The sequence below is a fragment of the Leopardus geoffroyi genome, chromosome E2, assembly GCF_018350155.1.
Source record: "Leopardus geoffroyi isolate Oge1 chromosome E2, O.geoffroyi_Oge1_pat1.0, whole genome shotgun sequence".
Lineage (NCBI taxonomy): Eukaryota > Metazoa > Chordata > Mammalia > Carnivora > Felidae > Leopardus > Leopardus geoffroyi.
In genome coordinates, this window is record NC_059335.1 from 52277807 (window position 1) to 52302992 (window position 25186).

Here is a 25186-nt window from a genome sequence, read left to right on the forward strand (position 1 = left end):
TGTTTCCGATTCTGTGTCTTCCTCTCTCTCTGCCCCCCCAACCCCCGCCCCATCTCTATTTTTGAGAAAATAAACATTATAAAATGTTTTCTCAAAAATAAACATTATAAAAAATAAACATTATAAAATAATGTTTCTCAAAAATAAACATTATAAAAAAAAAAACAGGGGCGCCTGGGTGGCTCAGTCGGTTAGGCGTCCAACCTCGGCTCAGGTCATGATCTCGCGGTCCGTGGTTTCGAGCTCCATGTGGGGCTCTGTGCTGACAGCTCAGAGCCTGGAGCCTGTTTCAGATTCTGTGTCTCCCTCTCTCTCTGACCCTCCCCCGTTCATGCTCTGTCTCTCTCTGTCTCAAAAATAAAATAAACGTTAAAAAAAAAAAATTAAAAAAAAACAAAAAACAAAACCAAAAGGTAGAATACTTTTTCCTTGGAAACTTAAGCGGATTCACTGTCAAATTCCTTGTTTTTGTTTGGGTAAAACAGTTGCTCTGAAAGGCCCCATCGTCTTATAGTCCTACCAGTCTTTAGTGGTTTCCACTTTTTTGTTTGTTTAATCTGGGATAATCTGATATGAAATGAAGATTTTTATGTTATCTCCTAGAACTCTAGAAGTCCTCCCATATTAAGCCCATTACTTTAAATCCCATTTTCCAGGTAACTGAGAATAGATCTGTGGATGCTATTCTATGTCATTTTGAGTCATATTAAAAAAAAAAATACTTTCGATGATTTTGTGTATCATCCCATCCACAGATGGTCTTCTCGTCCACCTGACTTTCAAATCTGCTTTAGTCTTGGGAATTTTGCTTAGGTTGAAGGAATGAGCGTGTGTATCTTGTCAGAGCAAATCACAAGCCCATGTAAACTCACTCTTGCTTCCAGCATCTCGTTCATAGAAACTATAATCTGCTGAAGTTTCATATTGTTGTAACCTAGAAGCATGCCCATATTTATCACCCCTGGGCTGCTTTAGCATTTGAATATTATTGGAAATCTCGAAAGATCCTGGGAGCCAGTCATGAGAGTTTTACTGCTCTTAGTTCTTCAAAATCTAGGTGTAGGCAGAGAGCGCATGTAGTAATTCAGTTAAATGTCCCCTTTTCTTGTTTTCCTGATGGGAGCTCAGTGTTTGTTTGCCCCATTGAGGAGGAGGCTTTGGGATGAGTAATTGTCTCTTGTCCTCAGATTTGCCTTTACTTCTTGGTCATTACGGAGCTCAGTCTTTCCAGCAGTGAAAACCTTTTCTACCAAGTTAATGGCGGGGGGTGGGGGAGGGGCATGGTGAGGCATTTTGTGAGCAGGCAGTCCAAAGAGCTTGGGGAATTTTGTTAGTCGGCCTTTCCTGTCTGGCTTTATTTTTTTTTTTTCAGGGATTACCTAATACACATTGTGTGCTTCCGTGTCAGGCAGAGCAAGGTTCCCATCCCAGCCAGGAGACCATTGATAAGCTCGTCAAACTTTTGGAGCCACAGCTAGCTTATTTGTAAAAAGAAAATGGATTTATTTATTTCTGTATGACACCTTACACCTAAACTTTGAAGCTTAGACCAACAACCAATTCATTCTGTCTGGTGATTTTTCTGAGTTAGGAATTCAGCCATGGCCCAACTGGATGAATCTTCCTACTCCTTGTGGCATTGACCGAGGTCACTCAGTGGCACTCTGTTGGTGGATGATTTCCTGGCATTCAGCTGGTCTAGGGTGGTCACTCATATGCATAGCACCTTCCTGGGGGTGATTAGGACACTGGGGTCACCTGGGCCTCTTGCCTCCCACTCCGATGTGTCGCTTTCTGACATGGCAGTCTTAGCAGAGGCAGATTTCTTATGTGGTGACTCAGGACTTCCAGAGAACATGTTCTAAAGGACAGGATGTAGAAGCTGGCAGTTTCTTAAGGTCTGGGCCTAGAGACCGGCATGATATTACTCCTGTGGTCAAAGCAGCCACAGAGCCCACTCTGATTCAAGGGGAACAGACATACACCCGCTTTCCGAGATAGAAGTGTCGAAGAATTTGTGGCCATCTTGAATCTGCCGCTGTGGGTATAATAGCGTCTACCTTATCACCTGCAGAGTAAGTCCAAGCTTTCTGAAGACTGAATGAGATGTTCCTGTAAAGCACCAAGCACCTTACGTGGGTGATGGGAAATGTCCAGGACATTGTAGCTGTTCCTAAGGGCAATTAGGGTAATAACGCTACATTACAATGAGAACAATGCTGTTTTTCTCCATGACACTCTATGCCTGTTGTTTGCAATTAGAAAGGTCGAGCCTGTGAGAAATGGGGCAGCATGGTTTTGTTTTGCCTTCCACCTCCACAAGGCGATGTCCTCAGCAGCAGGTACAGTGAAAAGTTGAGTGTTTGTCATCAGGGCTCCATCTCAAATTCAGAGGCACCCCAGTAAATGGTCATTGACTGCAGGTGTTTTCTCCTTGGCAGTCTCTTGCAGCCCCCCCCCCCCATCTCCACTCTAATTCTGAGCATTGTGTCTCACTTTTGTCAATGGCAGAATGTTTGAACTGTCTCTGCACCTCCCAGGATCCCTTTTGAAATCGATTCCTCTCATGCTGTCCTTTGCCTTTCTGTAGTAGAGATCTGGGTGCGTCTACACGACGAAAACCATTCATGAGCTTCCCCTTGGGTAGCAGTCAAGTCCAAACTTGCTGGCATCTAACTCTTCCCTCAGTTGGTCCCAGCCAGCTTCTCCCACTGTATTCCCCATTCAGCTGCACCTGCTAAGTTTCTCCCAAGGGCCAGTGTTGAAGGGTGGTGTGGAAATCAGATTAATTTACTTGGTTCCTTGTCCAGCTCTGCACAGAAGTGTTTTTCCGCCCTGAGCCTGGCCTCCACTGGGCCACACAGAGAGCAGCATGTATTCAGACAACTCATTCATTCAGTAGACGTTTACTACATCCATAGAAGCCATAGAAGGAATTTGGAGCTGAAGTGTGAAATTATGGGACCTGCCTTGCAGGTGTCCATTCTGGCAGCTGGGTGAGAAACGAGGGTGGAGGGGCCTGCTGGCAGATGCTTCAGGTCACCCAGGCGAGAGGTGTCTGGACAAACGTGGTTGCACTGGGTACAGAGTGGAGGAAGTGGTTTTGAGAGGTAGGAAGGAGGTAAAATCAGCACAGTATGGTCAACACCTGTAGGGGGTAGTGATACGCGAGGCCAGAGGGGAAGGAAGGGTGAAGGCTAGTGATCCGTGGACCGTGGAGTACATGGCCGAGCCATCCATGATGTGGGATGTAGGACAAGGAGTGGATGGGAACACAGGAGTCCACGGTAGCGTGTGGGGTTCAAGGCTCCCGTTAGGCCTCCAAGTGGAAGTGATCTGTCAGCATCTAGATTTACATCTGGCACTCAGGGATGCGGACGGGAAGGAATTTGTCCTGGCATGATTGTATTGGCCGATTTGGACCGGAGAACCCCGCATTTAACTGAGGTGTCCTGCTTGCCTTGCAAATGGCTGATCTTCAAATTACAAGCAAATACATTCCTAACATCCTAACAGACTCTCCCATTGTACGCTGCGCTTCAGCTGAACTAGAATCTTTTCTTGCTTCTGTTCCTTTCCTGCTGTTCCTTCTGCGGGGATGGCACTCCCCATTTTTACCCTCCCTGCCCCCTCCCCTACCATCCTCCTGTCTCCTGATGTCTGACTCCTACCCATGCTTTGAAACCCTTTGTGTTTCAAGGTTGTAGCTGCTCAGAGTTAGCACCACCTTTTCCTACCCTCCAAATGCCTTTTTTTTTTTTTTTTTGGTCTTTGGTGCATTTAGCATACAACAAATTGTATTATATTAGTTTCTGAACTCTTCATGATTCCCCTACTGGTTTGTAAACTCCCTTGAGGTCAGAGTTAGGTCGGCTTCCCCTCTTTTTGCAGATTTCATACCTTACATAGTTGTCTATCATTTAATAGCTCAGACAGTACATAGTTCCTGTCTTCCTTGAGCTGTACCTTTCCTGCGCCCCTGAGCCCTGTAGGATTTTGGCAGAATGAGATCTTTTTGCATCAGGTATTCCGTGTTGCTGATCAGAGTAAGGATGTTGAGTCTCTGTGCCTCAGAGACAAGGGGTTGATTACTTTCTAGCATAGTCCTGTGTTTTGGCTTCAGGCTCTGTGTCCTTCCTGGCGTATTAGATTCTGGACTTGAACTACTAAGCTGACTCTCAGCCCGATGACTTCTTGTTTCACCTGTCCCTCACTGCTTCCCTTCCCTGGATCGGGGATTCTCTTTGGGGAAGGCAAAGTAACAGAAATCCTTTTTCCTTGATTGCCTGGTGGATTCCCAAGCAGCCCTCCGCAGAAGTATACCGAGTCCCTACTGGCTGCAGAGATGAAAAGTAACATTCTCAAAAGTAGCCCCACAGTTTTTCCCCTTTTTTGGTCTGTTTTTGGTTGTATTAATTTCCTGTGCTTCTGGTCCATTAGTTTCAGGTTACCATGTGAATCATTCCAGTTCGGGAAGCAGTGAGTGCTGCCTATGTGGTAGGCCCCTGCCTACATGTGGCTGACACAGCGTTCCCTGCGGAGAGAAGATTTGACTATAGATCTAAACCATGGCTGAATCCAGCCTGCAAGTGTGTTTCTTTGGCCCTTATGTTTCTTTTTTTTTTTTTTTTTTTTTTAACAATTACTTATTTTTGAGAGTCAAGCGGGGGAGGGGCAGAGAGAGAGACACCGAATCCGAAGCAGGCTCCAGGCTCTGAGCTGTTAGCACAGAGCCCGACGTGGGGCTCGAACCCACAAACCGTGAGATCCTGACCTGAGCCAAAGTCAATGTTTAACTGCATGAGCCACCCAGGCACCCCTCTTTTTTGAAATGGAGAACGTTTACTCAAAACGTAGATTTTTGGTTTCTCCCCCCACAACTTGCCAGCGTTCCGGGAACCCTGGCCCCACGTTTCGCAGAGCTGAGCTGGGCTCAGTGGCTGTCATAGTTGGAGGGACAGGGGGCATCCACTCCAGGTCAGCTCACTCTTGCCCGTCCCTGGGGTGTCACCCCAGGGGTGACCTGCCCTCCCCCAGGGGTGACACGCCCTGGGGTGTCACCTGCCCTCCCTTCCTCATTGACATTGCCTGGCTGGTCCACAGCCATCACCTGCAGCCTCCGGCTTCCCTGCTGGAGTGTGCCGAGTGTTTTGGTGGAGCGGAGGATGGCCTCTTCAGCCACACCGGGAGTCACAGGCACAAAAGTGCATCTCTAGGGATGACTGATTTAGGCAGGTGGAGAGGGTGGTGAGGCAGTCGCCCCAGGCAGAAGCAGAGAGCTAAAAACAAAACAGCACGGGGTGCTCTGAGTAATGGTGGCATTAACCACGTACTTCACTGTCTCTTCTTTGGAGTGGAAGGTGGAAGAACGGGGCTCAGAGGGGTCGACAGGATTGCCCCGATCGGTTCATTGTGGAATCTTGCTTATGGCGATTGTCCCTCGATACAACACTTCCAGCCCCAGAAAAATCCAGTGAAAAAGACATTCACCCCCAGTGGTTTGTCCATCAAAGGCCCTTTAGTGGGTATCAGAGGTTACGGAAGCTGTATCGCGTGAGTGGTAACGAGTAGCCCCGGGTGAGAACCCCCTTTCTTTGAGTGTGATCCCCACCAGCTCTCCGATTGTGGGGAAGTTCAGTTCCTTAATCCCAGACTCAGTCTCCCAGTCGGTCAAATGGAGTAAGACTGAGAGATTGAGGGCTCATCTATGCATGGCACCAGCACAGCCGTGGCTGAGGGCACATCGCCGGTGAGTGGCATTGATGGTGCTGCTAATGACAATGGAAATGACAAGTGCCACGTGTCCCTAGCAACTCGTAGGAAAGACGGACAAATCAGGGCTTTTCCCGTCTCCCAGCATTTAGCTGTGCCTACAGCAGCCCACTGCTTTTCCGTTCTCCTAACGGCCGTGAGCAACCTCAGATCCTTCTGGAAGCAGGTTGGTTGTGAACTGTAAATAATTCGATCAAGAGGCCCGGGCCCTGCCCCTCTGGGTGGGGTCACTGTCAGAATATGGGGGGTCAAGCGTGTGTGGCCGTGACCCCAGCGGTGACGTGCTGCAGCCAAGTCCTCAGATGCTGAGTAGACCCCAGCGGGTGGGGTGGACCGTCACTGTCCTGTGCCCTCACCTGGCAGTGCGCGAGGGGCGGGGGCGAGGATATTTACCACCCGAAAGTTAGGGAAGCTTTTATGAACTGGGCCATGTCTCCTCAGTCCCCATTTTTCCTCGCGTCTCCGAACTCTCATTAATTTTTCACAGGCTTGTGATGGATAGTTTTTATTTATTCACGTCTGAGGTTCTGTTGTGTGAAAAGGACTCATTTTATAACATTACATATTCATGGCTTGGGATAGATGGGATAAGGAACTTATTATTAATGTGTCACTGTGGGAAACTTACTCCAGTTCATTTGCGAACCTTGTTAAATTTGGTGTGGTCAGCAGACACGGTGAAGTTTCGGGTGTGTTCCCTCGAAGGAGGGCAAAGAGTTGGCTGTTGCTTCCCCTCGATTCAGTGCAGTTGAGTTTATATCTTATTTAAATATTTGGAAATACTGATCTGAGGGTAGAAAAGAACATCGGAGTGAGGTGGGGGCAGACGGCAGCGATTAAGTAGAGAAAGAAGCTCCTGTCTCCTTGTTGGATAGCCTGGCTGCCCGGGCTTTCCGTGGCTCTCCTCCCAGGGGCGTATGAGGGGCGGACCCCTTCCTAACGGCGAGGTCCAGAGCCATGCCCTTCCCCACCTCCCCGCCGTGTCTAGCATCTCTCCTTGGGGCACGTTGCACATTCCTCCACCTCTTCAGTCCTCCTGACCTCTGCTCTGGGTTCTGGGGAGGTCTCCACTTGCAGCTCCCACTGACATCACAGAATTCCTTGCCCTGGACAGATAGAGGGAATGTCACCATACCATCTTGTAAATCAAAGCTGGGGGTGGAGGCAGGGCCCAGTAGGGAGCCCGGCCCAATCTGCTTCAGCGTGAGCTGAGAGGGGAGGAAGCATATGTTGCACTCAGTTCTCTGCAGAGACACGCTCTGCTCTCTGGTAGGGACGGTGTGCAGAGTTTGCGGGATTTGTGGGGGCTGCTGTGCGTGTGCCAGTTTGGTTCAGCAGCGACGTGGCCAGTGGTCGCTGCCCCTTAACAGACTCCTCCTCGCGGAGAGAAAAGCAGAATAAATGCACAGGAAGGATGCATTTTGAAATCTGGAAATTCTCCAAATCAGGCATCGGACTTGAAGAGTGTCCAAAACGTTAAGAATCATGTGGTGCCTCCTTGACCACATGTCATGGGGATTTTCAAGCCTAGGATTTGTTACTGATAACCTTGTCCTCTACAGAGGTTAAAAAAAAAAATTGAAATTCTTTTGATAATCAAAGCAATTAGCTTACGAAGTTGATGCTGGGGTGTACCCGGCATGAGTAGGGGACAAAGGAATGAAATATGCCTTAAAAGGCATCCTCCGACGATGTTTCCATAATGCAAACCATTTGTTTCTCGCCGGGATTCCATTGGCGGTGCGCTGGTGTTATATTGCCATTTATATTGGAAAGGCAGACAGCGCGAAAACTGTAGTCTATTAAGAGTTTGTGAGTGTGTGCATGTGTATACAGTGAAATAATATCTAGTGTAATGTGAAGTGACAGTCAAAATTACAGCTTTTCTCTTGCCGCAAGGGCACTTCTTTGCCAAGTATAGTAATATTGTTGTCGCAGTGTTCAAGGTTGTCAGCAATTCTGGCTTACTCTGCAGAGAGTCATAATAGTGTGTGGAAGGAAGGAGCTTCCTGTCAGGGGAAATACTATAATTTTGATATATATTTGTTGGTGCCAAACTGCAATTAAATAGGAGGTGTTGGAAGAAGGTTTTATTTAACCAGCTTGAATTTGTTAATTAATTAGCAAAAACGTATATTTGGAATGCTTCAAGAAGCGGTTCCGTGATGTTCGCATAACTTGATTCCATGCAATTTTTTGTGTTTGTCTCTTTGGAGAAAACAAAACACCCCCTCCCTGCAAACAGTGCAGAATAAAATGTTTTCAACCACCAAAAGAAGGGAAAAGTAAGACACCTTGAATAATCTTACCTCTTACCTCTTTGGGGGACATTTCTTAGCCTGTTAATGTTTGGAGTTCTCCCCTGGTGATCCAACAGACGTGTAGTATCTGGGGCAATGTCTATTACGTGATTTAACTTGTACCTTGATGAGTTTGTGATTACGTTAGACGACTTTGCAGGTGACTAAAGGAAAAAAAAGAATCGTCTTGGCAGTTTCTGTGTGTGTGTGTATGTGTGTGGATTAAATTGCTTGCAGGACATAAGTCCATCTCTGTATACATGGTATCCACCTCTGTATGTATAGTATCCACCCCTGTATATATTGTATGCACCCCTGTATATATAGTATCCACCTCTGTATATATACTATCCACCTCTGTGTATATCATATCCAACCCTGTGTATATAGTATCCACCTCTGTATATATAGTATCCATCTCTGTATCTATAGTATCATGCTAGCTCCCATGTTTTCGTTACTTGGGACAATAACAAGTTTCTTAGTGACCGTTCCTGTTTCCATTCTGAGGAGAGAATGAGGGCGTCACCAGAGTGCCCTGTAAGCAATTCTGATGAAAAAGACTTTCTTTTTTGAATAAGTAGAAAAAACAGTGGGAGACTTAAAAAGGGACAAATGTATTAAAAACTCTACTGTAGTTATATGTTGAAAAATAAGTAACAGAAGGATTGTGTTGTTTTAAAACAGATGTATTTGAAAAAGCTATGTGTGTGGGGGGGGAGGTTGGGGGGGGGGGAGCCCTGCCCTCTCATATCGAGCATTTTGCAAATTAAGTGAGTTTCATTCTCCCATAAAATAGGAATCCAATAACATTTTATATGATCATAAAATGTGTCTACTTTTGTCTCCATCTTTTATGAAAAAAAAGGAAATATTCCCAAAGTATATTACAAAAAATAATTAATAAGCAACCTTTCGTAGTTATTTTCCGAGGTTAATTATTACCCTAAGAAATCAATTTCAATTTCTTCGGTTTGAGAGACTCGTTTGTGACTCGGTGTTTCCAAAAAAGGGAGTGAGTTAAGATGCTAAATGGGAGCCTTCGTTCCCTAGAGAGAATGTCTTTGCTGCTGGCCGTGATTTATCCGGTGCTGTCTTGCCTGTTTATGCCCCATGCCAGGAGAATGTATGGAAAATGTAATAGAGCTATTAGGATCTAGTGTAGCAGATTGGTTACAGGAGGAAACAAAAGTTGTCTTCATATTGTTAAAATAAAAGTGAGATACCCTTGAGTCTTCACCAAAGAAAATAACTTGGCCCTTAACCTTCCTGACAAGCCTGAGCTAACGGAGCAGTGGGTCCGGGGAGGCAGCCTGCATCTCTTTGCATGGTGATCACTGCTCCTGTCCTGAGACAGAGGTGAGCATAGCCAGGAAGAGGGAAGAGACACTCCAACCTGCAACTATCTCCTGATGGAACACAGGAAACCAGAAATGAAGGGGATGACGCCCATCTCGCCTCGTGGTGATCTTCTGTAAAAGTCATCAAAGTCACACTGTTTTCACCAGGCACCTGAGTTTCTTGAGTCGAGACTAGAATGTTCTGGTCCATTACGGCTAACCATGGTAGGCTCTCCCCATCGGGGGCCACACTTTGGCAGTGGTGGGATTTCCCCTCTGATTCAGTATGTTCTTCAAGTACATGGAAAAAAAAAAAGTTTGGGCGCACCTGGGTGGTTCAGTCAGTTAAGCCTCCCACTTTGGCTCAGGTCATGATTTCCCAGTTTGTGAGTTCAAGCCCCACGTTGGACTCTGCACTGACAGTGGGGAGCCTGCTTGGAATTCTCTGTCTCCCTCTCTCTCTGCCTCTTCCCTGCTCGCTCGTGTGCGCACGCTCTCTCTCTTAAAAAATATATAAATAAATAAACTTTAAAAATAAAATGCTTTTCTTAAAAAAAAAAAAGTTTATTTCCCCACCTTTAATCTACTTTATATTTCAGTGTTTGGCTTAGAATTTCCCATGAGTTGGAATGGTTGATTTTCTGTATTTTGCATGTGTTAAGGTGAACATTTCAATACTTTGTGACATTCAGTGAAAAAAAAAATGCACTAACCCTCTAAGGATGAGGTGAGAGAAACGACCAGTCAGTTGGTGTGTATATTGATTCTTTATATTGGGGATCCCCAACAGACTGGGGGGGCAGAGGGGTCTGGGTTCGAGGGAGGGGATACGAATAGTTAATCAGGATGCTCTCCTTGTACATGAAAGAGTCTGAGTTCAAACTAGCTTACCTGGAAAGGGTCATTATCGGCTCATGAATGTAAAGTTTTCTGCAAAAGTCAGCAAGTTTTCTCTGTAATAGGACAGATAATAAATATTTTTGGCACTGTGGGCCATGTGGTCTCTTGTCACAATACTCACCTCTTCCTCTGTAGCAAGAAAAGCCACAACGACGATGGGTAAACCAGCAGGAGTGGCCATGCTCCAATAAAACTTTACTTATGGAGACCAGGCTTTGGATTTCATGTAATATTTCATGTGTTAAGATCTTTCTTTCTTCAGCCATTTAAACATGTATTTTTAGACACTGGGCTGTTTGAAAACATGGGGCTGAGGTGCAGATTGGGCTCAGTGGTCTGTTTGCCAGCCCCTGGTGTAGAGTCTACTTGTCCCAGAGCTTAACTATGTCATGAGGGCCCCGTCTTTAACCTCTTGATTTTGATTTTTTTTAAAACTGTGTTCTTCCAAGAGAGTTTTCTGAGTGGGGATCAAGCTTGCCACTGATACGGACTAGCCCTTCTGCAACGGCAGCAAGAAGCCATTTCCCTCACTGTCCCCACACAAAAGCCACAGCGAGAATAGGATTGGCCTGGCTTGAGGCAAGTGCTACCCATGAATCATTTATGACCCACAGGATGCGGTTCTTTGGTCCCAAGGTCTGGCCCTACGTGGAGTCTGGGAGGCCCAGCTCCCTAATGAAGAAATGAGTGCCATTTTGGCCACAGACAGGACATGGGCTTATATCCTGGACAGTCCCAGGTGTCGCTTCCAGACTCCACTGTGAACCTTTTACAGTCTTGCGTTATAATTTTATTTTTAGATGTCTCTGGAGACCTCAGGAAGAAGGCCTTTCTCAGTATGGCTTCAGAAAAGGAGTGCGTAGGGTGGTTTCTTATCGATGACTGGCAAAGCAGGGGCCTCTGTAAGTCACACTGCAGCTCCTTCCTGGAAGCAGAGCTCAAGGCAGGCTTCTCATTCGGTTGATCTGGGACGTTGCGCCTTCGCAAGAAGGGGGGTGAGGAAAATGGCCTAGGGCAGGGGGAGTGGCCCGGCTTCCACCCGCGCCCATGCGGAGCTCTGGACTATGAAGCTGGAGCGTGGATGCTGCTTGAGACAAGGGTCTGGCTGGCTGGCAGGCAGTGATTAGCCAGCCTCTGCCAGAGAAGGAGGCTTAGTGGGCACAGCCCCAGGTGAGGCAGAAGGGGGTAGTTGTGGCTTAGCAGCCAACACCCAAGAGCCCCTGGGTGCACCTGCCAGTGAGGGCATCTGCGGTTAGGAGGCAGCATTGTAGTAGGCTGGTCTGCACCAGAGAGGCTTCTCTCAGCCCTCTACCCACGGAAGGAAGAAGGATTTTGGCATCAAAATACTCTGCAGGCAGTGTCCGTACCTGGGTATTAATGGACACCCCAAGTGTGGATCTACGCTTTTAAGAAGTTTAAACCTCTCTTTCTGCCAATGGCCTCATACCCGCTTTTCCACCTTCCGACCTGTTTACTTCAACAGAGTGATCCTCTAATAACTTTTGTTTAGTGAAACTCAAGCCTTTTCAGGATGCTGTGCTAATGTCTTCCTTCCTTAATTGAGTAAATATATTATACACAGCTGGGTAGGTGATTTCCTTGCTGGCCTTGCTGCTACAATTTGAAAATGGATACAATTTTCTTTAACTCACATAGAATGAATGAGGCATTTATTCCTGGTTTCCTGTGGCTCTCCTCCTTCAGAAAATGTATTTACATGGGTATTTTTGAAGCACTTCTTAAGAAACTGAAAAATTAAAATAAAAAGGGGGGGGTAGAAAGCCAAGCCAAACCCCTTACCCCTTCCCCAAACAATGGCTACATTGTGACAACAGTGGGTTGAGCTAAATTCAGCTAGTCAAGGAAGAGCAGTAAAAGGAGACGGATTGTTCTCTAAGCTTCACTTTATTGGATATTGTAATTGACATATAGTTGTCATTTATAATCATCTGTCCATTCTTGTGAGTTGGGAGCAGTAAAGTTAATTGTGGCAGCTCATTTGCATTAATCTCACCTCTGAAGGGTACAGTAACCCATTAATATCATGTCATGATGAATTATCACAAATAACATTGAACATATTGATTAATGATCTCTGAGATTTGTATCTCGTTAAAACATTTTGTTAGCTCTTTAAACTTTTAAGCCAACAACCATTGCACGTAGGAGGTGTTTGAGTCGTCTGCTAGGTGGTGGTGGGGAGTGGCATACATTGGCGGGGTCACTGGTTTAAGGAGTTGGACCACTCAGTCCCCATTAGATTTTTTCCCCCCTCTTCAAGAAGCCAAGCACATTTTCTTGGTAACCTCCTCCTACTTTTCCCTGGATGATGGTTTCTTCAAAACAGCGGCTTCTTTGATTATAAAGCATTTCTGATTCTCGACTGGAATGATTTTAATAAAAGTTTTTTAAGTTATCTATTCAGTTCCCCAATTGCTGGCCTTCGGAATCTCTTGTCTACCTAGATCTGCTTGTTACTTTAAAGTGCACGTGTTTTTTTTTTCCCCTCCACTGCATCAAAATTTCTGAACTTCTGTGTTAACATAAATATAGACCATATTTGGAATGAGTTGTTGGAGATGAAATAAGGTCACTTAAAAACATGGCTTATCCGTCGTTTAATAAAACTTCATTCCTCTTTTCTCGGGTGCTTTCATTTTTCAGGTGATTGTCCCGAAGGAACAAATATATTGGCCCCACGTGTCTTGTGGGCATTAGTGAAATTATTAAAAATCCTCTTTAACAAGCCCTTTGTAGAATTTCCTGGTAGAAGTTTCAATACACTAGGTGCAGTGAAGTAAAAGGTTGGCCTAAGAGTTGAATTGCAAAGGTCCTTCTTTGCGGCTCTTTGCTTTACAGGTTGTGAAAGCTCTACAATGTTTGATCTCTCTCATGTTCCTTCCACCTACCTTTAGCATTTGCTCTGTTTTCTCCAGATAAGTATTTAACAAGTGGCAAATACGGAGACTGGTCTCCTCTGCTGTTTGCTGTTTAGAGAAATTGGACCTGATGGTCCTGAAGTAAGGGTGCTTTGAAGAAGATGTCATTAATGCCCGGCTGGTTTACACCCCAGGAGCCGTTCTAGAGAGGGACCGAGGGCAGCAGCTGCTGGTCTGGGGCCCTCCAGCCTGGGGCCGGGGTCCCCCACTGAGGGCAGGATGGTGACCCCCCCGTGCCTGTCAAGCAGCCGGCTCCTGGAAGGCTGGAGTCACGGGTTCCAACGGTTAGGAAAAGGCAGATGCATGAGAGCTGCGCGCTCGTGGGGCACAAGGCAGCCATTATGTACTGTTTGTCCCTTTAGCCAGCAGGTAAGGACAGTGTTGCCATCCTTCCTTCCCTTCAGATGCTCACTTTTATGAAGGGGTCTTAAAACAATAACTGGACCATATGTGTAGCAATCTTTGGGCCTAAATAGCTAAGGACAAAGTAGATTGCTTTTTTTCTTTTTTTTTTTTTTAATTTTTTTTTTTCAACATTTATTTATTTTTGGGACAGAGAGAGAGACAGAGCATGAACGGGGGAGGGGCAGAGAGAGAGGGAGACACAGAATCGGAAGCAGGCTCCAGGCTCTGAGCCATCAGCCCAGAGCCCGACGCGGGGCTCGAACTCACGGACCGCGAGATCGTGACCTGGCTGAAGTCGGGCGCTTAACCGACTGCGCCACCCAGGCGCCCCTAGATTGCTTTTTTTCTAAGGGCCACTTTCCTTTCCCTTCTTTGTCAGGCCTGCGATGTTCCTCACCCACTGAGTATTTAATATCTGTGTTTTCAAATCAAAGAACAAGCTTTTTGTCTCCCAGGATAGTATCTTGTAAAGCCAACCTCTTTATTACTTCACTGGTTTAAGGCTTTATTACTTGCGATCCAAAGCCTGCTAGTGAATTATGCATGGTACGCTCCTCAGCATCTTCACTACCCACGCTCCCGCCACCTTTTTGGGGGGCCCGGAAAGTACAAGGAGATCACAACGTGTGTTCGTTTCTACCCACGGTATTAATCCTTATTCATTTTAAAAAATCTGCTAACGGAAATATTTCCATTCAGCTCATTAATCAATTGTGGTTTTCATTCCCTTGTTTTGTAAAAGCTGTTGCAATAAATACTTTTTTTTTTTTTCACAAGGCGAAAATCCAAGAGATGGATGCAGCCGGCGTAATTAATTGCACCCAGTTACAGGAGATCAGCAAGTTTGTGAGATTCACATGCTGCTCTTCCATATGGTTGCCCAGTAGGCGAAAAATTTGATTAATGTTTTGAAGTAGATTTTTTTCAGCAAATATTACAGCCCCAGATGAGGTGGTTTTTTTTTTTTTTTCCTTTCTTTTACTTTCTAGTATTGTTAGGCTTAGCTGAAGAAACCAATCCTCTGATTTAAAGCTTAATAATATTGTGATCTAGCGAAAACTTAACATGCAATAAAAATTGCAGTCTGCCTGCCTCTCGTGGATACAGAAAAATAATGCGTTATGTCTTTGTTTGTAATTAAGTAAAACGTGAAAGTCAGATTCTAGGACTTGATTCCCACCCCCCTCCCCTTCCTGAAAAGAAAATATAACTGTGGTTTTAATTGATGTATTTTTAGTGTGATTTATAAGCAGTATATATGGGCAGACTTTTAGAAGTGTAAGGGAACAGCAAAATAAAACACAAAAATGAGTCAATGAATGGCTTCTTATTAATTGCTGCTCATACCAATGAAGCCACCCTAAATATGACCATGTGAGTGTCATAGAAAAAAATTTAAGCTGTTTCTACTGTTATCCCAAAGGTGTATTAGTTTCATAACCACTCAAGACATTCATAGTTAATTTCTCCTTTATTTAGGGAAAAAAAAAATAAAAACCTCCCGATTTTCTTTTTTCCAAGTTAGAAAGTCTATTTTATCTTACGGCTCCTTGTCATGCTGGACACCCATCCTTTTATGTCACTGCCCCAGTGGGGTCATGCTCCAGCTTATTTTTCTGATCACTGGGTGGGAATCAGCCACTGGGTGACATAATGGGACAAGATATGGTAGGCTTGACCTTGGCGTTCAAAACAACAACAAGAGATTTTGGAAACGTGGGAACTGGTGATGCGTTTCGCAAGGAAAAATGAAATAAGACGAACTTCTCCCCTTTGGCAAATGAGGTCTGATGCTTCAGATAGCTCAGCTTTTCTGTTTTTCTTTGCTTTTGAAACTTAATGATTTCTAATTGCCTGAGCAATATATGACTCTCTTTAAACCTCCATGTCTGCTGAAGGACTGTTAGCTCAGGTGGTTAAAGCCTGATGTGTAACTGGGTACCAAGCTCATTTTGAATCCTTTGTCGGGGAGTCATGAACAAGAGCCATAACTTTGACCCGCCACTGGTCCGGAGAGAGACTCAGGCCAGCAGGAACCGAGTTACCATTGAAAACAAAGCCAACAGTATTTGCTGTCCTCTATAAGATGTCACACACTTGCTGCTTTCTTCCTCTGCATCTAAGACATTTTAAGGGCTCGAAGTGCCCTGTTTCCAGTGGCTTCACAAGGAACCGGCTCAGTCAAGGTACAGGGGCCAAGGCAGAGACCAGGCCAGGAGGGCCATCTCCTCTGATTTTGAGTCAGTAAGTCAAATCTTTGAAGAAGAGATTAGATACTTTTTGATAATACTAGATGTGTTTGATCGTTTCACTAAACTAGGTTTATAAATCTTTTTTTTCTGTATTATTTTTATCTTAACGACCGTGTGGGTAGTAATTATCTGTAAAAGGCATGAAAAGAAGAAGTGTTACAGTGACAGCATATTTTTAAAAAGTCTGAAGAAACCAGCACAGCCTCTCTTCCCTAAGTTTGGGTTGAAGCTCTTTTGTTCAAGTTCGGTGTTATCTAGTTAGAGATTATGATAGTGACGCAGCTTTGGAAACACCCTTTAGGAAAACATTTGTCTAAGATTTACCTAACTTTTTTCCTTTGTCAGTCAGCCATTCCTGGTGAATATTTTTTAACCAGGAAGTTTAAGCAATCCGTCTCTGAAAGCCTGCTACATTCAAGACAGTTCATACGGTCGCTTCCGATTACAGTCTGGGCTTTTTAATGAAAAAAAAAAAATAGTTTAAAGTTTTTATTTAGTATAACAGTTGCAACATGAATGATACATGGTCAGTTGGCAGGAGACAGTGCATCGAATTATTTATGAGTTTATCTTTTTTGTTTTTTTAGCAGCACCTATTATATATATATATATATATATATATATATATATATACACACACACACACACACACACACATACATATATACGTATGTTTGTATATATATGTGTGTGCAATTTATTACTGAGTCATAGTATGAATGGCTGAGGGAAATGTTTGAGAGGGTCTGATGAGGGCCAGTGCCTTATGGCAATGAAAGTCTTGTTAGTTTTATTCACAGCAGGTGGATCTAGGTTGGTCTGATTTTTGTTGTGAAGCTATGGTCCTGGTGGTCGTTTGAATAAAATGCGTTTGGAAGCAACAAGCCTGTTCACAGAGCAATATTTTGTTTTATCACAGGAGAAGGATATATGTCCTGTCCATCTTTCATGAGTAATACATCCTTCTATACGATAGCATTGCCCGAACAATCATAGTGACCCTTTATATCCTAGAGGAGCCCGATACATTTGCAACATCTCCCTTTATAAGTCTTACTTCCCTAGAAGTAATCCTTTGGAGAGCGACAATTCCCAGAGTATCAGTTCCCTTAGATGAAATTTCCTTTTATTTGAACTAACCGCGTTGGATTGTAATTTACAGGCTCTGTCGGTATACAGTTGTTCAGATCTGGTATTTCACCCGCAAGCATCCATCAGTCGGGTGGACGTTGGTGCATTTTTCAAGCGGGAAGAAGTCCAAACAAATATAAGAAGGGAGGAAAAAAATACCATCCTGGAGATGGGAAGAAAAAAAAAAATTATCCTTGGGGTCTCACAAGTTGAGATCGTTGCGTGTTGCCATGCAAAATTAACACCCAGCAGGGAGGTTCTGCTCTTCTCACAAATTCTCAGTTAACACAAGGCGCCGTGGCAGCTGGGAGCCAGAGAGAGTGAGGGTCCTGGCTGAAATGCGGTGCAAGGCGGCTCTCGAAGAAGTCTTGCTGGGAGCACACAGCGCTGGAGGGGAGAACTTTACCTGGTGCTGGCAGTGAAACTTTGCCAGTCTGTTTCTTCCCCTGCTTCAGGCTTGAATAAATGAGCGCTAATGATTTTTAAGGCGTTTTTTAAGTGATTTGTCTTGGGAATGCTAAATTGGCAAGAATAAAACCTAGGCAGGAAAGTTGATTTTTGATGACCCAGAGAAGGCATGTCCTAGAGTGATTTAGTAAGGCTCCAGTGGTCTAAGATTGTTCCACATCAGGGAAAGTGTACAGTTCTCAGAATTACTTACTAATGAAAAAAAGAGGTGGGGTGGGGGGAAAGGTTGTTAGGCTACTGGGCATTGGGAATGAGCAGCAGCTCTTAAGATGAAGTGTTCTGAGAAACCTTCTGCCATGGGGATCTAAGATAGTGCCTTCCTGAAGAACGGTTTCCCTTGTCCCAGAACGAAGGGGACAGGGAAACTCCCAGATTCCCGTAAAGGTAGAGGGGTCGTTTCATGAACCCAAGAAAGCACAAGAGATCCAAGTGTATACATACATCCCAGTTCTCAAATCAAACCTATTGTTGCATTTTCTACATAACCAATATTTGAAAAACACAGTGTTGGGGAGTCTCATTTTCTTTCGTACTTGCTTGGGGGTGTGAGTGGGTCTGGTTCTTTTTAGGAGGCACTGAGTAAAATAATGTGTACTATGGAGAGAAATGCCCTTTACTTGACAGGTGTGTTCTTCAAGTTTTCCGAGTCTACAGCATGAGTCAGCCTATCACAGATTTGAGAATATTCATTGGGAGTTTTAGGAGTCACTTTATTTTTATTTTTGTGAAGAGTGAAGTAATTGTATCTCATTGATAATCAGAAGCTTATCAGCCCATGAATTCAGTTACAGGTATTTAAAGTCACTTCTGTTAATTCTTTAAAATGAGATTGCTGCGCGCGCGTGCGTGCGCACACACACACACTTCCATTTCTCTCTCTCTCTCTCTTTCTCTCTCTTTGGAGGACTTGGGGTTGGTCAAACAAACATCATACGGGCCTTTACTTAGGGAGCACTCTTCAGACTGACATGTCAATATCTGCCCACGTGTTTATTTGTAATTAAAGTTAAGATGCTCTAGAATGGCTCTACCATTAATCTAAAAACATAGAGTCGTTTCCTGGTGAATGATATATGACAGTTTGCCCTGCGCTTCCTCTGAAAAGGAGACTGTTCCTGTGGCATTGCTACCGAGCGTGGCTTTTCCTGTAGGGCTCACGGCTTAACTGTTTCAAACTCCTGTTGTTCTGTAAATCTGTCAGAAGGGTCTGCAAGGGACCATATTTATGACGAGAGTGTAGAGTGGTCAGTCTAAAAAGCTCCTTAGTGTAGTACTTTGAATTTTAAATTACACACATAATTCAGAGGTAATGTAACTTGCAGTGTCGGACTTTCGTCCATTCCGTTAAATGGAGAAAAATGACTGGTGTGAGGAATGACTTATTGATTCTTGGTGGGAAAATGACTTCTGTAATATAGGAAGTATGGTAAAAGGAATAGCTTAATTATTTACGGAGCACTTTTCAAAATATGCTTTTACAGCAGTACAAATTGTGTATATACAAATCGTACAACTGGATTCTTTTTTTTTTTAATTCTTTCTTAGAGGAAAGTTATGAGAAGGCTTATCGTATTTAGTTGCTAAGGCAAAGTTTAATTTTGCTTAAACTCTTGGTGGCTGTAACTAAGAAAGGTACAAGGAGCAAGGAGAAGTTTCTAAATACCTTAAAAATATGATTTGTTCTAATTGCCATTTCTTATTTATGTTATACTTACGCTCACTTTAGGGGAACTTGACTGCCAAGATTTACAAAATACACTTCTCTGTCTCTCTCTCTCTCTCTCTCTCTCTTTGTCTTTCTGGTTTATGATGTTTTTCAACAGTGTCATGAACTCACGTAATCTGATTTCATCAAGTAAATATATGGGAAGTTGAAATGACATATTTTAATCTGGCATTTGAGGAAATATTCATAAAATATCAGATAAAATATTTATTTTGGCCTTTTCCTTCTGATCTCTCTTTTGATTCAGTGTGTATTCTTTGCTTAAGGACCACAGCCTAATGTTATTTTGACTGCAGTTCACAGTGTTGGCAGCCTTTCAGATAAACAGCATATTTGTGGTTAATTGGTTGAACATGTTCTATAATTATAATTATATTAAAACCTTAATGTGCTTGAACATTTGCCCACTGAAGGCCACTTGCATGAACTACGTTATGTTTCTGTCATTATAACTGAGCTGTCTGGGGCTGACATTCAGCAATTGAGGCAGGACAGGGGACCTGGGAATAACACAGAGGCTTCTCATTATTTCCGTCAGAGACCGCTGTTTGGACAGTTTTAGAAGTTGACCATGAAAATTGCCGTCTGGTTGTTACTCGGATCCCCAGGTTTCAATCTGCGGGCTAACGTTTCTTCAGATTTTCAAAAGGGGTTGGCTTGGCTTTTTATCAAAGTTACACAACGGCTGTAAAAAGCAAAATTAGCACTTTATCAAGTTTGGAGCAAATTGCCAAGGCCACCAGGGAGCCGGGAGAGTCACCAAAGACCACTGCTTGGAACTGGGCAAGGAGCCATCTTTGAAATGAGCAGAGAGGTCTGATGGCCACCAGCTGAGGAAGGGAGCCTCTTTTTTTCTGCGCTGCAGCCGTGCCTTTTGGATTGACATGCTGGACTGGTAGCCCCCTGGGACTTGTCAGCTGAGAATCTTCTTTGCAGATACTGAGTCAATCATACCATGGTATCTTAGGCTGATAAGAGTATAAACCAGTGTCTGTGACACCCTTGGGTTTTGCACGAACTGAGGATGATGTTTACATTTTTAACTGGTTGAAAGAAAGAGTGAAAAGAAGAACGATATTTCCTGACACATGAAAATATATGAAATTCGAATTATAATGTCTGTAAATAAACTTATTTTAATGTTTATTTATTTTTGAGAGAGAGTGAGAGAGAGCACCAGTGGGGGAGGAACAGAGAGAGAAGGAGACACAGAATCTGAAGCAGGCTCCAGGCTCCGAGCTGTCAGCGCAGAGCCCAACATGGGGCTCAAACTCACAAACTGCGTGATGGTGACCTGAGCCAAAGTCGGATGCTCAACCGACTGAGCCCCCCAGGCGCCCCAAATAAAATTTGATTGAAATATGCCACATCCATTTGCATAGGGATCGTTTTGGGCTGTTTTCCTGCTGTCGGGGTAGTGTCCTGCTTGCAGAGACACTGTGGCCCTCATAGCTGAAAATATTTACTTTCTGGCTTTTTTGTAGAAAGTTTGCCACCCCTCATCTAAACAAGACGTCCTTCATTTTCTGTGTCCCACCAGAGCTGCGAGGGTTTTAGTACCGGGCCAGAGAAGGGGATTTGGGTCGGATGAATGAATGAATGAATGAATGACCTGTCACACCAAAGCTCTGAGTGCACGGAAGTCTGTTATTTTCTTATCTTTGGCCTCGCCCACCAAACACAGTTTATAAAATTTGAAAATCTGTTTCCAAACATGTTGGGATTGATTTTTATGGTCTTTTAATTAACCCAATAAAAATGGCAACAACACAGCAATTTTAAGAAAATAACAGAGCCAAGTGATTTTTTTTTTTATGTCTCTGCATGCAATCCATATTACACCCACATGCAGTATTTATATGGTCCAAATAATTATCTTTTGGACTTAGAATGCTTTAAATTAGGATTTACTGAAAAGATTATGTTCTATTTCATAAAAAAAAAGAAAGGAAGGAAAAAGTTCTTCTCAAATTTATTTCTGTGTTGGAGGAATTCTGGCATTGCAGAATACGGCAGGAAATTCCATTAGGTTGAAATGTGCGGCCCTTACCCTCAAGTATTTGGAGGGATTCATAGAAGAGCCAAGTACATTCAGACAGACCCCGGTTGCCGAGCTGAACGTGCGTTTTGTCAGAAGACTTTGTGAGGTTTTCAGGGATGGGTTAGAATGGTGAGGGTTCCCAGTGCAGAATTCTTAGTCCAGAGATTTTTCAGCCAAAAAGGTAGAAAATTCTAGAACCTCATGAGCACACCCCCACCCCACTTCAATCCTGTGGGCGCACTTGATCGTCACCCTTCCTTGCTAGTCTCCTGTTCGTGGCCTGGCAGCCACTTCAGCCTCTGATGTATCTGAGCTTTTCTTCTGTCTGACGCAGGTGGGCCCAGCCCCGGACTTTGGAGTCCAACCAGAACCTAATCCTTGCATCATCTGCCTACCAGCTGTGTGGCTCTGGGCAAGTGACCTCACCTCTTTGAGCCACTGGTTAACTCAGCAGCAAGATGGGCATCTCACATCCCCTTCTTGGTGTCGCTGCAAGGGTTCAGAAGGAGGACATTGGCAGGTCACCTGAGGAACTCTCTAGTGTGTACTTAGGAGGCAGGGAAGATTTGTCCTCTTGCCCCCTCTCTTGCCATTCCTATAACTGAGCCCAGGCTTCTTTAGAAATCTAGACAGATGGTCCCCTCTTCTCTTGTGTATCTCCTGTGACAGCCCAGCACCATTTTGTTGGGTTGTGTGTCCTCCCTTCCTTCCTTTCTCTCTTCCTCTTCCTTACAGTGGTTTTAGGATCTCTGGGTTAGTTGTCTACTCCTCAAGGTCTAGGGCAGTTGGACATTGCTCCCCATCCCACGCTGGTGGCAGGATTATTAAATAGGTCATAGAGTGGGTGGGAGCCTTTGACTGGGTACTCTTGGCTCCAGCCTCGTCTGGCCAATTCTGGCAGGATCTTATCCAAGCACATTCATACCCTCCTACAAGGTGATTCAGAACCTTCCTTGGGCTTCACTCACATTTAGCAACCAGGCTCCCTACATAGTCCTGACTGATGTCCTGCCTTCCACACTTCCATTCCTCTGCTGCTGAGCCCTGGGCTGGTCAGCCTCCCTTTCTCCTTGTCTAGGTCACTCAAATGGGGCCACACACCTTCTTCCTGCCTCAGGGGTTGACTTCCTCTGATGACTTCCCTACCGCTTGTCCAGTTTCTTCTCTTGTGGACCTCGCTCAGCACCTGTGTACCAAGCCCAGCAGGTTGGGGATGCAGACATTGAGGCAGACTTCTTGCCTCACGGGCTCTCAATCAGGGAGTCCCGGCCACGCATCAGTGCTGTTACTCATGGTCTGCCACTGCCTGGAACTCGCCCATCTCCCTTCTCCAGCCTGCCTGGTTTCTAATCGTTCTTTAAGGTTCAGTTCTGGCGCGTGTGTTTGTGTGTGTGACTGACTCCCTCCTGCCAAAACCACCAGTTCTTCAGCCTTCCATTCTTTCTGTCCTGTGTAGATTTCTATCGTATACTCACCCTGCTTCGTGAAGATCATCTATTTGTGTTACCTGTGTTTTCCCCACTAGACTGTGCACTCTGAGAATGTTGGAATGATCTAACACAGCTTATTGTTCCCATGAAGCAACAAAGGAAAAAAAAAAAAAAAAGAAGTGAGAGCTCCATCAAAGTTTGTTTCATGATTGTGTGAATGACTCAGTAAATTAAATGAACAAATGAATGAATGAACCAAGAACTAGATCTGGCCCATGGGAAACAGGTACCTTGAGTCGGGGGCTCATGCTCCGGAAGATCCTTTGATAGGTCCTGCTCGGAAGCGGGGGGCCATTCCCTGCCCCAGATGCCATCACCCTGGCCTGGTTCTCGGTTTCTCTGGGGCTACCGCAGGATAGTGGTCAGCACCTGGAGGGGATTCAGGAGTCCCATGTGGGCCTTGCAGTCATCGTTACAGCTTCATAGATTACGTGTGCTAGAATGGGAGAGAGTGGCAGGGATTAATCCAGACCGAAATGTGCAAATCGCTTGGCTCAGATGTTGTTTTCTGGATAGGGAGGGACAGGCCATTGCAGAAGAAAGAAGGGCTGCTGACCGCACGCAGGATGACGTCGTTATCAGAGGCTTTGGTTACTGACGTTCTCAGACCGAGGCCGGTTCTCAGTCGTGAGCGCACACCAGGCTCGCGGGGCCTCACCTACAGCGGTGCTGATTGAGAACGTCTGGGGTGGGGCCCCGGGTCTGCATGCCCAGTGGTTTCCCACACGCTGCTGCTGCTGGTTTGGGGATCACACTGGAGCGAGCGCCCTGCTAATCGCAGCTTCGGAGTATTGACTCCTGGGAGAAGATTCCCGCCATCAACACCTTCTGTCAGTCGTCAGCAGGGTAGAATCTTAATTTCTAAGCAGGAGGAACATCAGAGTCATTTTAGCAAAATGCTTTTGCCATCATTGCTTTTAAATCGGCCCTACCAAGTGGGAAAACCACGAGTAAGGTTCTTTTATTGAGATAACGTGTTGTAAATGTGAGTTCGGCATCCCATTTGGAGAATACAAAAAGCCCTTCCTTGAACTTATTTTGTTCAAGCTACCTGTATTGTTTGGCGTTTCCTGTAAAATTCGATGTCCCTGCCGCAGATGTTGGTTTTGCGGTAATAATACTTTTCTACGTTAAAAAAAAAAAAATCCTGAGATGAAAATGTAACTTAGTCTTATTATTGTAATCTCCCCTTTCCTTTTTTGCATGGATCATTTGTTTGTGAACTGGTTATTTCAGGAAGGGCTCAAAGGTAATTTCATGGTTTATAGCATTTATATTGGCGGCTTTAATGAGCAAAACATATTGTTTTCTAATACACAAAATGAGGAATTCACATACATATAGATATTATTTTCGTTTCCCAATATTACATGTATATCAAGTTCAGGACATTGAGAACAACCACATAAAAAAATTATACTTTTGCACACAGGGGAAATATGAAAGTTTTGTAGTGCAAAAAAAAAAAATAAAAATAAAAATCAACTTTGCTGGCTTATGAGATGATTTTATTTTTAATGAATCCAAACGATAGCGGGAGCTGCTGTTGTGTTTGTGCATCGAACAGCAATTCATATCTAAAAACGCAGTAACATATGGCTTTGTTATTATTTAGTTTAGAAATTTATGCACCTAAAGGAGTTTCGAGAGCTCTGGGTCCCATTCAGATGTTGTACACAGCAACTAAACAAGATAAGCTGGAATAGGGAGTTTCTCATCTCCAGGTTATTAAGATTTGACCAATTCACTTTTTTTTTTTTTTTGGGCCATGTTTATTAAACTCAAGAACTTTTTTGCATATTTGCTAATGATTCTCTTCCCTCTTTCTCATTATGTTTTAGAATGCTGAATTTTTTTTTTTTTTCAGCCCAATAAAAAATATGTCCTGGATTGGAAAAGAGTACCAGGTTCTTTTTCTAGCCCCGGAGTGAGGTGGCTTTCTGGCCTGGTTCATGTGATGTCCTGGGGAGTCATTGACACCCACACGCTCCCAATCACAGACCTTTCCCTCCCGTCCAGATTGTGTTTGTTTTATGGCTCTCGCACGGAGCATGCAGCTGTGTAAACCCGAGAATGGTTTCTGCACAGCTTTGATCTTTGCATGGATCAACAGTTGCCCTCAGTCCCTGAACCCTGCTCCACGGCCCCGGTGTTCCTTGGATTTTTCCATTTTCTGGTAATTATGGCATTGCGTAGGGAGCCTTGCAACAGCACCCCCCACGACTTCGGGTGCAGAGTTTGGAAGAAGCACCTTAAGGCTGTCGTTTGTAGAACCTTATTAAGAAGTGATTTTCATTTGATGCCAAAGAGATATGCCATTTAGTTTCCTCCTAAGAGGCGATCTGACAATTTCAAGCAGGCTGCCGGAGTCTAAGGAACTTGAATGTGTTATGGACTGAATAAATGTTTACAGAACAAATGC

At 44.4% G+C, this 25186-nt stretch overlaps 1 protein-coding gene and 1 long non-coding RNA gene across 3 annotated transcripts in view; one reads left to right on the forward strand and one right to left on the reverse strand.

Moving 5' to 3' along the window:
- WWOX (WW domain containing oxidoreductase) overlaps positions 1–25186 on the forward strand; it is a 979671-nt gene that overhangs the window by 153035 nt on the left and 801450 nt on the right. The window lies entirely within an intron of this gene.
- LOC123577667 lies at positions 7342–12318 on the reverse strand. Its single transcript, XR_006702000.1, has 3 exons — positions 11965–12318; positions 10304–10365; positions 7342–8236 (listed from the first exon to the last, which is right to left on the reverse strand). It is a non-coding gene; the product is annotated as an uncharacterized LOC123577667 (long non-coding RNA).